This window comes from Pongo abelii, chromosome 5 (genome assembly GCF_028885655.2).
Source record: "Pongo abelii isolate AG06213 chromosome 5, NHGRI_mPonAbe1-v2.0_pri, whole genome shotgun sequence".
NCBI lineage: Eukaryota > Metazoa > Chordata > Mammalia > Primates > Hominidae > Pongo > Pongo abelii.
The window spans coordinates 34,865,034-34,877,959 of record NC_071990.2 but is presented as its reverse complement, the minus strand read 5'-3'; the positions used below and the strand labels follow the sequence as shown (position 1 = coordinate 34,877,959).

The following is a 12,926-nucleotide window of genomic DNA, read 5'->3' as shown; positions in this document are numbered from 1 at the left end:
TTCTTTACCTTTAATTTTCAGTTGTTAGAGTAAGAAGGTGATTCCCTTGTTGCTTTCAATGAAATTAATGAAGAAGAAGAATTAAAGATTTGGTTTGATTTCCCCCTTTTTGTAGGTATCATTATAAACTCTTAGATTCTGTATATGAAACCTGTTTTAGTTCATTGCAGATAGTGGCTAAGGAATATGTATTTTTAACACAGAAACCACATGATCTTGATGGAGGTGGTTGGTCTGCAGAGCAGACTCCTATAAAGTAGTGTTATGGATTTTAAAACAGTTACTGTTTTGTTGTGTATGTCTTCCCAAAGATGGTGTCCATTAACAAGTTAGTGTCCGGTCTTATCAAAGGCAGATGTTATCAACGTAATTTATCATTATTTTAAAATGTATTATTATTTTTGAGACAGGGTCTCACTTTGTCATCCAGGCTGGAGTGCAGTGGCACAATCGTAGCTTACTGCAGCCTCAAACTTACGGGCTCAAGTAGTCCTCCCACCTCAGCCTCCTGAGTAGCTGGGACTACAGGCATGTGCCATGATGCCCAGCTAATTTTTAAATTTTTTTTGTAGAATCGGGGTGTAGCTGTGTTGCTACTCTTGTGGGCTCAAGTGATCCTTCTGCCTTAGCCTCCTGAGAGGCTGGAGGCTACAGGCATGAACCACTGTGCTCTGCAATAATTTATATTTAAATTAGCAATATTAAATGTTAACACATGTTAGTAAGGAGGTATTTTCTGCCTTCAATTTACTGTCATTGTTATAGTTCTCCAGGTTAAATTAGACATACCTGATCCTCAGACATTACCCTTAATAGTGACTCTAACTTCCAACAGGGCAACACAGTAAGCAGTTTTTTAATGCTACTTATGGTGCTAAGTACTTTCGCATTAATAATTTGCTCCTTATTGAGCACCTGCCTTGTGCCAGTCACCATCCTAGGGAATTTCCTTATCTCCATTTTTACGGTGTCCCACCTTGACCTAATTTTATTTTTTGAATATGTGAAACATTTTATGATTCGTAAGTCAAAACTTACTTACATAATATATTTAGATAGATATAATATATATCCATCCCTGCCCCCTTCAGCTAGTCCCATCCTCCTGCTATAGGGTACTCATTTTTATTCATTGTTTTTTTCTTTTAGCAAACACTAGCAAATGTATATAAATTTGCCCCTTTTCTAACACAAACTTATAACTACAGATATTGATCTGCATCTTACTTTTTTTTTTTTTTTTTTTTTTTTGAGACAAAGTCTTGCTCTGTCGCCCAGGCTGGAGTGCAGTAGTGCAATCTTGGCTCACTGCAACCTCTGCCTCCCAGATTCAAACGATTCTCCTGCCTCAGCCTCCCAAGTAGCTGGGACTACAGGCCCACACCACCATGCCCGACTAATTTTTGTATTTTCAGTAGAGACGGGGTTTCACCATGTTGGCCAGGCTGATCTTGAACTCCTGACCTCAGGTAATCTACCCGCCTCAGCCTCCCAAAGTATTACAAGCATGAGCCACTGTGCCTGGCCACTTTTTTTCACTTAATAGGTATATCCTAGAGAGCACTCTTAAAAGGTAATAGAGGCCAGATGTGGTGGCTCATGCCTGTCTTCCCAGCACTTTGTAAGGCTGAGGCAGGAGGATCACTTCAGCCCAGGAGTTGAAGACCAGCCTGGGCAACAAAGGGAGACCCCATTTCTACAAAAGGTAAAAAATTAGTCAGGCATGGTGGCAAGTGCCTACGTGTAGTCCCAGCTACTGAAGAGGTTGAGGCGGGAGGATCACTTGAGCCCAGGAGGTCAAGGCTGCAGTGAGCCATAATTATGCCACTGCACTCCATCCAGCCTGAGTGACAGAGTGAGACTCTCTGTCTCAAAAACAAGTTAATGGAAATCTTCATTTCTTCTATATCACAGAAGAAATGAAGATCCTTCTATATATATATATTCTGTGTACCTACTGATGAACATTTGAGTTGTTTTAAATTTCTTGCTGTTAACAAATAATGCAGTATTCTTAATTCTCCTCTTCTAGCTTCTTCCTCATCTCTCTGCCCTCCATCGTAGCAAAACTTCTTTGCAAATGTACCAATAATAATTGTCTCTACCTCCTGATCTCTTACTCTCACAAATTCTATGTAGCTGTCTATCCCCATTACTCCGCTGAAACTGACTGCTTTTTTCAAGTTCTCCAGTGACCTTTGTGTTGCTACATCCAGTGGTTTGTCCTTAGTACTCTACTGACTTATTAGCAGCACTGGACCCAGCTGGTGACTCTGTCCTCTGTCCTCTTGAAACACTTGTCACTAGGCTTCTAGAGCACCATAGATAGACTCCTGGTTTTCCTTTATTGTCAGGGCTGTTCCTTCTCTATCTTTTCTGATGCCCTTGTTATTGAATGAATACATCTCTTCTTCCTTATGGTATCAGCTGATGGCTGAGCCAGGTGGGCCCATTTCAGGGGAGGGCAGTCATGCAAGAGGGAAGACTGTAAAGAAAGGGGTGATGGGGTCTCTGCATCTATGAGCTGGAATGAGGAGGAGGAAGAGAGGAAGGCATCTAGGTTCAAAGATCACCAGGAACAAGCCTGTAGTCTGACAAAATCGGATTATTGATGTGATGCAGTGAGTGAAGGCACTTCAGAGGAACTGTGGAATGCCATGGAACAGGAAGGAGGAGGGAAACATCTCTTGTAGGGCTTGGGTTCTAGCTAAAGGATTCTGAGGAAGCTTTAAGGGATGCTTGGTGGGACAGGGGTCAGTTCTGGATTGGTTGCTGTTTCTGAGACAGGATTAGGTGAAACAGGAATAATTAGGGTTTAGGTGTTGACATGAAGCAAGGGCAGTTTAGCAATTGGGTATTCCCAGTAATAGATGGCTATAGCAAACTAGGTCTGGAAGCATTATTGGTACTAAGGCAGTAGCCACACAAAGAGAGGATCATTAGGACACTTTACTGCTGCCGCACGACCTTGGGAGAAATAATATTTCCTCTTTGTACTTGTCTTTATCTGTGTCTGTCCTCCTAGTCCAATTATGGGAGAGTTGCTTTTTCCTTTTTCATTCTGAACAGATTTTCATTTTTCAGCCCCAGCCAGGTTTTTACTTTTAATTCCATGGCACTGATTTCCTGGATTTGGGAAGCAAGGATCCTTGTTTCCTAAGATTTGAGAGAAATAAGTGATTAAATGATTGCTGTACTCTCCCTCCCCATGTTTAAGGGAAAATCTCATATTTTTGAAATAGGGCATAATGTGGAAAAATTGTGAAATAGGAGTAGTTTCTTTGTCGTTTCCCCTTCAGTTCTCCTATCAGTGCCTTTCTTAGGCTTCTCTTCTCTCCTGTGTGAACTTGTGCCCATTGGTTGATCTGATTTGTTGCTCTGATGATTAGATTTAAGGTAGCTTAATAAGTTTTTTGAGGGGCATTTGCATTTTAAAAGGAAATTCCTGGGTATAATACTAAATACTAAGGAACAAGTTTCTAATGCACATTTGAGGTAAGAGGTGGTAGGGAGTGAGAATGGGTAGGGATGCAGAGTTTCAGTGGAGGTTGTCCTTCAGCGGTACTCTGCTGCTGGTGGGGTCAAAGCCTCGGAAATCAGGAGGTAACTGAGAAGCTGATGAACTGGAGCCTATCTCTACCCTTTTCCCCTTTAGGTGCTGAGGTGTAGGTGGCATGTTGACAGATGTGGTGAAAGAATCTGAGTGCCCAGACATGTGTCAGGGGAGTGTGGCTACTGTGCTGAGTAAATTATGTGGCAGTGCAGACTAGAAGTTGAGACTAGACAGATCGGCACCGGGACAACTGGAAGTTCCTTCTTTTCACAATGGTATGCCCACACTGCTGCTTTAGCAGTTCTAAGAGACACACAGAAAGATGTCAAGACCTGCTCATAATACTGACTTTTTTTTTTTCAATTTGAGAGCACATACTGTTTATTAACTGACTAGATTAGAAAAATAATCATGATAGACACCTTAGTTCATTCTTCTAATAAGTGTGTTGATCTGGTCCACCCTGTTGCCACCATCTCCACCTTCTACAAAATGGGTAGTTTTTTCTTCATTCCACTTCATGCAGAAGATAATTTGAAGGGCCACAGGAAGTTATTTGCTTCTTTGAAGCATTTTCCAACAGTATAGATCTCATGATTAGATCCTCCATGCAGGTGATGCCATATTTACCAAGAGGTCGAGCAATCAAAGTGTTGTCTGTCAGAGCAATTCACTTCTTATTGATTTTGCCATAACCGTGCTTGTAGATTAGTTCATTTACTGACTTCAGATTTGGGTACTTCTATGCAATATATGGTTCTACAATCCTCAGCACGTTAATTGAAGCCTTGTTGAGCTTCACAAAAGTTCCATTAAAGATTTGATGAAGGCAAAGAAGCTGCAACACCTTTCAGACCTTTGGGTTCACACCATTGATACCTCTGATCCTGATGATAAACGCCAATTTGAGTTCTGCAGGTACATAGAAGTTGCTAGCTTTTCTTGCCATCCTTGCCATTTGAATTTCAGTTCTGTGCATCTGCCTGTATTCCTTGTGATAGTGCTTTGCTTTTTCATAGATAAGCTTCCTCCTTGCCTTTCAAAGCATCTTTTGGGCAAACTTCTTTCTCAGGCGATTGATCTGCAGCTCTGCAAAATTCCTTCGCTTTTTCTTAAGGGTTTCTGGCACAGCAGGAACCTTCTTCTCTTCGACACCCTCCATGGTTCCAGCCTGAAAAGAGCATCATACTGACTTTTGCACTGCCTAATGTTGGGGCGTGTTTCAGTCCACTTTCAAGCGTTTGTCACTGAAGCTAGACCGTACATACCCAGCTTTTCTAGAGAGATGAAATATGAGCCTATAACTTATAGCTCAGCAGCTGACTGCAGCCAGACCCCTTTTGTTTCTTAATCCTCAGGGGAAGTGTGAAGTTCCTGTTCTGCTTTGAAGATGGGTTGATCTTCCTAAAGGATTTGAACCCACTACCTTCAAATCTGGAAGTGGCCTCCACCATAATCTTCATGTTGACCTTCACCAGGCCTTGCCTCCTGATGCCAGGGCATTCATGTCTCACAACTCCCAAGCACAAGGAGTGGTGGTTGCTCTAAAGATCAGAAGCATCCAAGAGTTTAGTCTCAGCTATACCTTTAACCACTGGGAGGTGTCCATGTACGTTAGATTTTTGAAAGTGGTCCCTTCCCAAGTCCCCTGACCTTTCCCCTTGGGAAGCCCAGAACCAAGTGGAAGCCTATTGATGAAGCAGTTTATTGTTTGGCTTAAGTGATTTCTCTTTACAACTGCTGGTCAGAAGCAGGCTCTGGGATTAGTCAAGCAGCCTCAGCCCAATATCCACATCAAGATGATGGTGGTTTGGTTGTACAGTCATTGATGTAACCCTAGTTTGAAGACTGTTAACTGATCTGTAATGCTCTACTGGGAAAGGGAGTGTTTCCCTGCAGATAGGACTGGCTTCTGTCTTCAGCTGATAAAACGGTGTTTTTGAGGCTTCTGAAGGACTTGGGTGCATGATGGTTCTCTTTTTGCCCTGCTACAACCTTGTTCTACCCCTTGCTAGATATCAAAACACTCTCTTTTGCTAGTCAATTCTCTCCATAGAGAGTGGTCTGCATCAGCTCTATTGCAGTTTTTGTTTTTGTTTTTGTTTAAGATGGAGTCTTGCTCTGTGTCCCAGGCTGGAGTGTAGTGGCATGATCTCGGCTCACTGCAACCTGCCCCTCCCAGGTTCAAGTGATTCTCCTGCCCCGGCCTCCCCAGTAGCTGGGATGACAGGTGTGTGCCACCATGCCTGGTTAATTTTTGTATTTTTAGTAGAGACAGGGTTTCGCCATGTTGGCTGGGCTGGTCTTGAACTCCTGACCTTAGGTGATCCACCCACCTCAGCCTCTCAAAGTTCTGGGACTACAGGCGTGAGCCACCATGCCCGGCCTCTGTTGCAGTTTTACCTGTTAATTTCTGAAATATGATTTTCTAATACCGTACCAATTTATTTTAGTAGACTTTATATTTTGTAATAATTAGGTTTACAGAGAAGTTGCAAATATAGAGTTCTTATATACCCAGTTTTTCCTATTGTTATCACCTTACATTATCATAGTACACTTGTTAAAGACATCAACGTTGGTATATTACTATTAATTAAACTCCAGACTTTATTTGGATTTCACCAATTTTTTCACTAATGACCTCTTTCTATTCCAGAATCCAATCTAGGCCACCACATTACACTTAGTTTTCATGTGTCCCAATCTCTTCTAGTCTGTGACAATTTCTCAGTCTTTCAGTGTTTTTCATGACCCTTGACTGTCTCAAGGAATACTGGCAAGTATCCTATAGAATGACACGTAATCTGAGCTTGTCTGATGTTTTCCTCATGATTAGACTGATGTTACGGGTTTTAGGAAGAATACCACAGAGGTAAAGCACCCTATCAAGGGTACTTGATATTCATCTACTATCATTGGTGATGCTAACCTTGATCACTTGGTTAAGTAGTATGTTTGCCAGGTTTTTCTATTGTAGAGTTACTGTTTTTCCTTCTCCCTATTCAATTTTTTGGAAGCGAATCACAAGGCTAGCCCACTCTCAAGGAGGGAATGGGAGATGTATAGAATTAAGCTCTAACTCTTGGAAACAGGGAGTATCTACATATATTGTTTGGAATTCCTCTGTTAGGAAGTTTGTCTCTTCCCTCCCACTTACATGTATAGCACTGTGGATCCATGAATATATATATATATAAAATATATATAATAATATATAAAAATATATAACATATATAATAATATATTTTTTATATATATATATATATAATTTTTTTTGAGATGGAGTCTCGCTCTGTTGCCCAGGCTGGAGTGCAGTGGCGTGGCCTCGGCTCACTACAAGCTCTGCTTCCTGGGTTCACACCATTCTCCTGCCTCAGCCTCCCCAGTAGCTGGGACTACAGGTGCCCGCCACCATGCCCGGCTAATTTTTTGTATATTTAGTAGTGACGGGGTTTCACCGTTTTAGCCAGGATAGTCTCGATCTCCTGACCTGGCGATCCACCCGCCTTGGCCTCCCACAGTGCAAGGATTATAGGCGTGAGCCACCGCACCCAGCCAGGATTCATGTATGTTTATTTTATACTTTGGATTGTGACTTAAAACTATGTTATTTATTATGTTGCTCGAATTGTTCCAGCTTTGGCCAGTGGGAGTTCTTTCTGGTTGGTTTATATGCCCTTGTGACATGCCCTTATCCTTTTGTTCTTTGACCACTTTCTTTCTGGTACTATAGGATGTTTCAGATTTATCTTGTATTTTCCATGCCCTAGCCGCAGAATCAGCCATTTATCCAAGGAGCTCTTGTCCTTTTTATTGGAGAATCCTATATAGAAACCAAAATCTGGGCACTGGGTATGTTCATTGCTACTGGGATGTCATAACTTCTAGTCCTTCTTGGCAAACAGAGCTAGATAATACATGCATGCACACCAACTTTTGTATATGGACGTATCTACAACTGATTCTGTATTTCTTCATCTATTATAACCAGGAACTTATATTGACATCTCTGACTTTAATTCAGTACCACAGCATTCATTTTTAGAATGCCTTCCTTTCTTGCTTATCTATAATATCTTCAAAAGTGAGAAACCTTGTTCCCACTGTCTAACATCCGTTTACTTATTTGTTCAGCCCCAGTATACATTGACAGCAGTTTCAGAATTATATCCCATCAGAAACAGATTTACCAGTTGGGAGTGTTGCACTGATTTTTACTATTTTATTTTACTGGAGAAATTGTGGATGTGTATATGCTGATTGTGATGTGATTTGACCTCTGATGCTAGCTTTTACATGTATGCAGACATTTTTTATCTGACCATAATCTGTGATGTCTTTGTATGTCAGTATGCATCGTTAAGATTATGGATGTGAGCTCCAAGTTAAACATTTTCCTTTTATTCTCTTACACTTATTTTAAAAATTTGTTTGATTGGTTTTGGTTTTTTGTTGTTGTTATTTATTTATTTATTTTTTTGAGACAGGGTCTCACTCTGTCACCCAGGCCAGAGTGCAGTGATGCGATCTCAGCTCACTGCAACCTCCACCTCCTCCTAGGTTCCAGTGATTCTCATGCCTCAGCATGCTAGGTAGCTGAGACTACGGGTGCACACCACCGCATGTGACAAATTTTTGGGTTTTTTTTTTTTCTTGAGACGGAGTCTCGCACTGTCGCCCAGGCTGGAGTGCAGTGGCACAATCTCGGCTCACTGCAAGCTCCGCCTCCCGGGTTCACGCCATTCTCCTGCCTCAGCCTCCCGAGTAGCTGGGATTACAGGCGCCTGCCACCACGCCTGGCTAATTTTTTTGTATTTTTAGTAGATATGGGGTTTCACCGTGTTAGCCAGGATGGTCTTGATCTCCTGACCTCATGATCCGCCTGCCTCGGCCTCCCAAAATGCTGGGATTACAGGCGTGAGCCACTGCACCCGGCCAAATTTTTGTATTTTTAGTAGGGATGGGGTTTCACCATGTTGCCGAGGCTGGTCTGGAACTCCTGACCTTAAGTGATCCACCTGCTTTGGCCTCCCAAAGTGCTGGCATTACAGGCGTGAGCCGCTGTACCTGGCCTCTTTTATACTTATAGTCCAAGATTAAGAAATAGGAAAGCTATGTTCTCTCTTTAGTAATTTATGATGTATTTCTACAAAAGGAAGTTTATACTATAATAATGAGGTTTTGTCATCTGTAAAGGGACAAGTTGAATGAGATAACATTTACAGTACTTTCTAGCTCTAATGTTCTGTCTCTGGTGCTTTTTATTTTTATTATTATTATTTTTTGAGACAGGGTCTCACTCTGTTGCCCAGGCTGAAGCGCAGTGGTACAACCTCGACCTCCGAGGCTCAGGCTATCCTCCCAACTCAGCCTCCCAAGTAGCTGGGTCTACAAGCATGTGCCACCATGCCTGGCTAATTTTTGTATTTTTTGTGGAAACAGTGTTTCACCATGTTGCCTAGGCTGGTGTTGCCATAGGCTGGTTGCAAACTCCTGAGCTCAAGCAGTCTGCTCACCTTGGCTTCCCAAAGTGCTAGGATTACAGATGTGAGTGGCTGTGACTGGCCTCAGGTGCTTTAAAAGAAAATCTCCCTAAGGCCAGACATTTTAAAATCAGGGTCTCCATTTGCTTACTAAGTCCTCATTGTGTTCTCATGGCACATGATTTTACCTCCTTGGCTACTTCTCTGGGACATTTGGTGGTCCTTTCTTCCTGTTGGTGCCAAAGATCATATGTCTGTGGGTAAAGATACTATGGCTTGGGAAATGGGACTGACTTAAACCATAGCTTTAGTTCCCTGGGTACTTGGGTTCCCACGTTCATGTTAGGTGTGAGTTTTTAAAGCTATACTAAAAGCTGGGTGTTCTCAGTCTGCTTTAACTTGAATTATGACCTTGAGCCCATCATTTTTACCTCTAGACTTCAGATTTTTTAAATCTAGAAAATGAAGCAGTTTCATTGGATGATCTCTTCCACTTGTGGCTTTATTATAACAGATGGTAAAGTATCTGGCTAGCAGCTAGTTCTTATCTCAGTAATCAAGGCATTCTGGTAAGAATTGGGAATGGTCATTGTCTGTGAAACAAGCTTATTAGGCCATCTTTACCTTTTCTTTACTTTTTCATTTGTTTGATTAAAAATAATACAGTAGGCAGGGAGTGAACGCATTCTGGAATATAAAGTCTAGAAGTGGTACAAGATGACTGAGATTGTACCATGTAGAAGGTGTATTTTGCTGTTCATGATGACCCATTGCAGCAGTAACTTAGGAGGGTCAGAACTGATATTTATTGTTGGTGTTTATAAATCAGTGGCTTCTCAAATGACTTTCCTTTTATAGCTACTATGTAGAATCTATGTACAGAGCTGAGCAATAGCCAATGCAAAGAGGGGGAGGTGGCTTAAGTATGATAAGTTCTGGTGAGTCATACTAAAGACATTTTTGGCCAGTGCAGTGGCTTATGCCTGTAATCCCAATACTTGGAGAGGCTGAACCAGGAGGATCGCTTGAGCCCAGGAGTTTGACAACCTGGGCAACATAGTGAGACCTCATCTCTACTAAAAATTTAATTTAAAAAAAAAAGACATCAAAAAGAAAGAAAGGAAACGAGAGGGATGGAGAGGAGGAGGAGGAGGGGGAAAGAAGTCTCACTGTGTTGCCCAGAATGGTTTCAAACTCCTGGGCTCAAGTGATCCTCGTGCCTCAACCACCCAGAGTGCTGGAATTACAGGTGCTAGCTACTGCACCCAGCCTAAAGATGCTTTAGTTCTAAAGAGAGAAAAGGGGTGGTGGTAGGTCATTAGTTTTATTTATGGATAACAGCTTTCAGAATAGCTTTCTTATAAGCATTTAGTTTCCTGAGCTAAGAGAATGAAGCATATGACCTGTAGCTTAGTAGCTGTTTGCCAAATCTATCATGTACTTACAGAAGAATTTATTTTTAAAACAGATGGGTGGTAGACAAGAAGTAGGAGTAAAAGTACAGGTTGAGTATCCCTTATCTGAAATGCTTGAGACCAGAAGTGTTTCAGATTTTAGATTTTTTTGGATTTTTGAGTATTTGCGTTATATCAGTTCATCATCCCTAATCCAAAAATTCAAAATCTGAAATGATTCAATGAGCTTTTCTTTTGAGTGTCAGATTGGTGGTCAAAAAGTTTTGGATTTTCAAATTACGAATACTCAGCCTGTATTGTAAGACAGGGCTTATCTGTTTGGGAAAAACAAATAGTAGAGTGAAGGAATGCTGTCTTGTGTTAGAAAGCTAGGATAGGAGAGCATGGAATGATTCTCCCTTATTCTGCCTGCTATTGGATTGACCCACTTCATTGGATTGATTTATGAGATTGAGCTTTGAACACAGGTCCTCTGACCCACTATTCCTGGCACTGTCCCAGATTTTCAAGGGAAGTGGCACACTACATGTGCGGTGTTAAGTCAAGAGGTTTAACTTTTATGATGCTAGTTTACATGGGGATTTATCTTTTCTTTTCTTTTCTTTTCTTTTTTTTTTTTTTTTTTTTTGAGACGGAGTCTTGCTCAGTCGCCCAGGCTGGAGTGCAGTGGCGCGATCTCAGCTCACTGCAAGCTCTGCCTCCCGGGTTCATGCCATTCTCCTGCCTCAGCCTCTCGAGTAGCTGGGACTATAGGAGCCCGCCACCATGCCTGGCTAATTTTTTTTTGTATTTTTAGTAGAGATGGGGTTTCACCGTGTTAGCCAGGATGGTCTCGATCTCCTGACCTCGTGATCCACCTGCCTCGGCCTCCCAAAGTGCTGGGATTACAGGCATGAGCCACCACGCCCAACCATATTTTCTTTAATGATAAGTGTATCTGGAATGAATGCACATTCCTGTGAGTCATACTAGTGCTGCTGGTGGCTTTAATTTCCTCTTCTTAGAGGAGAAAGAAGTTGCTAATTCCGGGAGTGAACAGCAGATGTCACTGCATTTCCACTTACTAGGGCCTGACTGTTAGCTGTTTGGATACAACCAGTTCTTAATACGGCTCCCAAACCTCTAAGTTTTTATGGTTGTATGATACTTTAAGATTCCCATTTTTTTTTTTTTTTTTAAATAGTCTCTCAGTCTGTCATCCAGGCTGGCTGTTTGGATACAACCAGTTCTTAATATAGCTCCCAAACCTCTTAAGTTTTTATGGTTGTATGATACTTTAAGATTACCCCCCACCTTTTTTTTTGAGATAGGCTCTTACTCTGTCATCCAGGCTAGAGTGCAAGGGCGCGATCTCAGCTCACTACAACCTCCGCCTCCCAGGTTCAAGCGATTTTCCCATCTCAGCCTCCCAAGTAGGCGGGACTACAGGCGTGCACCACCACATCCAGCTAATTTTTGTATTTTTAGTAGAGACAGGGTTTTGCCATGTTGGCCAGGCTAGTCTTGAACTCCTGACCTCAAGTGATCGGCCCACCTTGGCCTCCCAAAGTGTTGGGATTACAGGCATGAGCCACTGTGCCCAGCCAGGCTGCCTTCTTTTGATACACAGCCCAAATTAAAAATTTAGAATAAACACAGCCTGAGAGAGTTTTCCTTAGTTTCCTTCACTACTTGTTTTTAGTGTTTGTTCTAGGATTATATTATCTCTATTTCTAGGTAGCTAACTGATGGAATGCATTTGCCTTTTTCTATCAACCTTTCAACAGTTATTTAGGAGCCTAGACAATTTTTTGTATTTGTGTTCAGTAGGGTTCACACAGTTAAAAGCTTCTTGGCCTTTCTGAATTTTGCTTTTTGAAAACCTTCCAGCAGGAATGTACATGTCACTGTTCTCTGGAGTGAGGTGCTGAACATTAAAATTCAGGAACCGCTACTTTCTTTTTTTATTTGAACCCTTAGCTTTGGCACTTGGGCAAATCAAGAGCTGAACTATGACCAAATGTCCTATGGTGCATCTATTTAAAAATACATTTATGGTTTAATTGTGGATAGGTGGTAGAGTTTCCCTCTGTAGTCTTGTACTGCATAATGACGTTTTGGTCAGCGATGGTGGTCCCATAAAGTTATAATGGAGCTGAAAAATTCCTGTTAGCTAGTGACACTGTAGCTTCCATAACATTGTAGTTTGTTTTTTAATGAATTTGGTGTAACCTAACTGCACAGTGTTTATGAAGTCTACATTAGTGTTTAGTAATGTCCACATTCACTCACTGACTCACCCAGATCAACTTCCAGGCTTGAAAGCTCCATAGTAAGTTCCCTAGACAGGTATATCATTTTTTACGTTTCATATCATATATTTTACTATTCAATGTTTAGCTATTTTTTAAAATTTTTTAATTTTTTTTTTGAGATGGAGTCTCGCTCTGTCAACTAGGCTAGAGTGCAGAGGCACAATCTCGGCTCTACCTC

General features: G+C 41.6%; 1 protein-coding gene and 1 pseudogene across 6 annotated transcripts in view; one reads left to right on the top strand and one right to left on the bottom strand.

Annotated features, from left to right (window-relative positions):
• The window catches only part of ILRUN (inflammation and lipid regulator with UBA-like and NBR1-like domains), a 111,724-nt gene that overhangs the window by 76,590 nt on the left and 22,208 nt on the right, over window positions 1-12,926 (top strand). The gene's annotated exons all lie outside the window — the stretch shown is intronic.
• LOC100438611 (large ribosomal subunit protein uL30-like) lies at window positions 3,977-4,715 on the bottom strand (annotated as a pseudogene).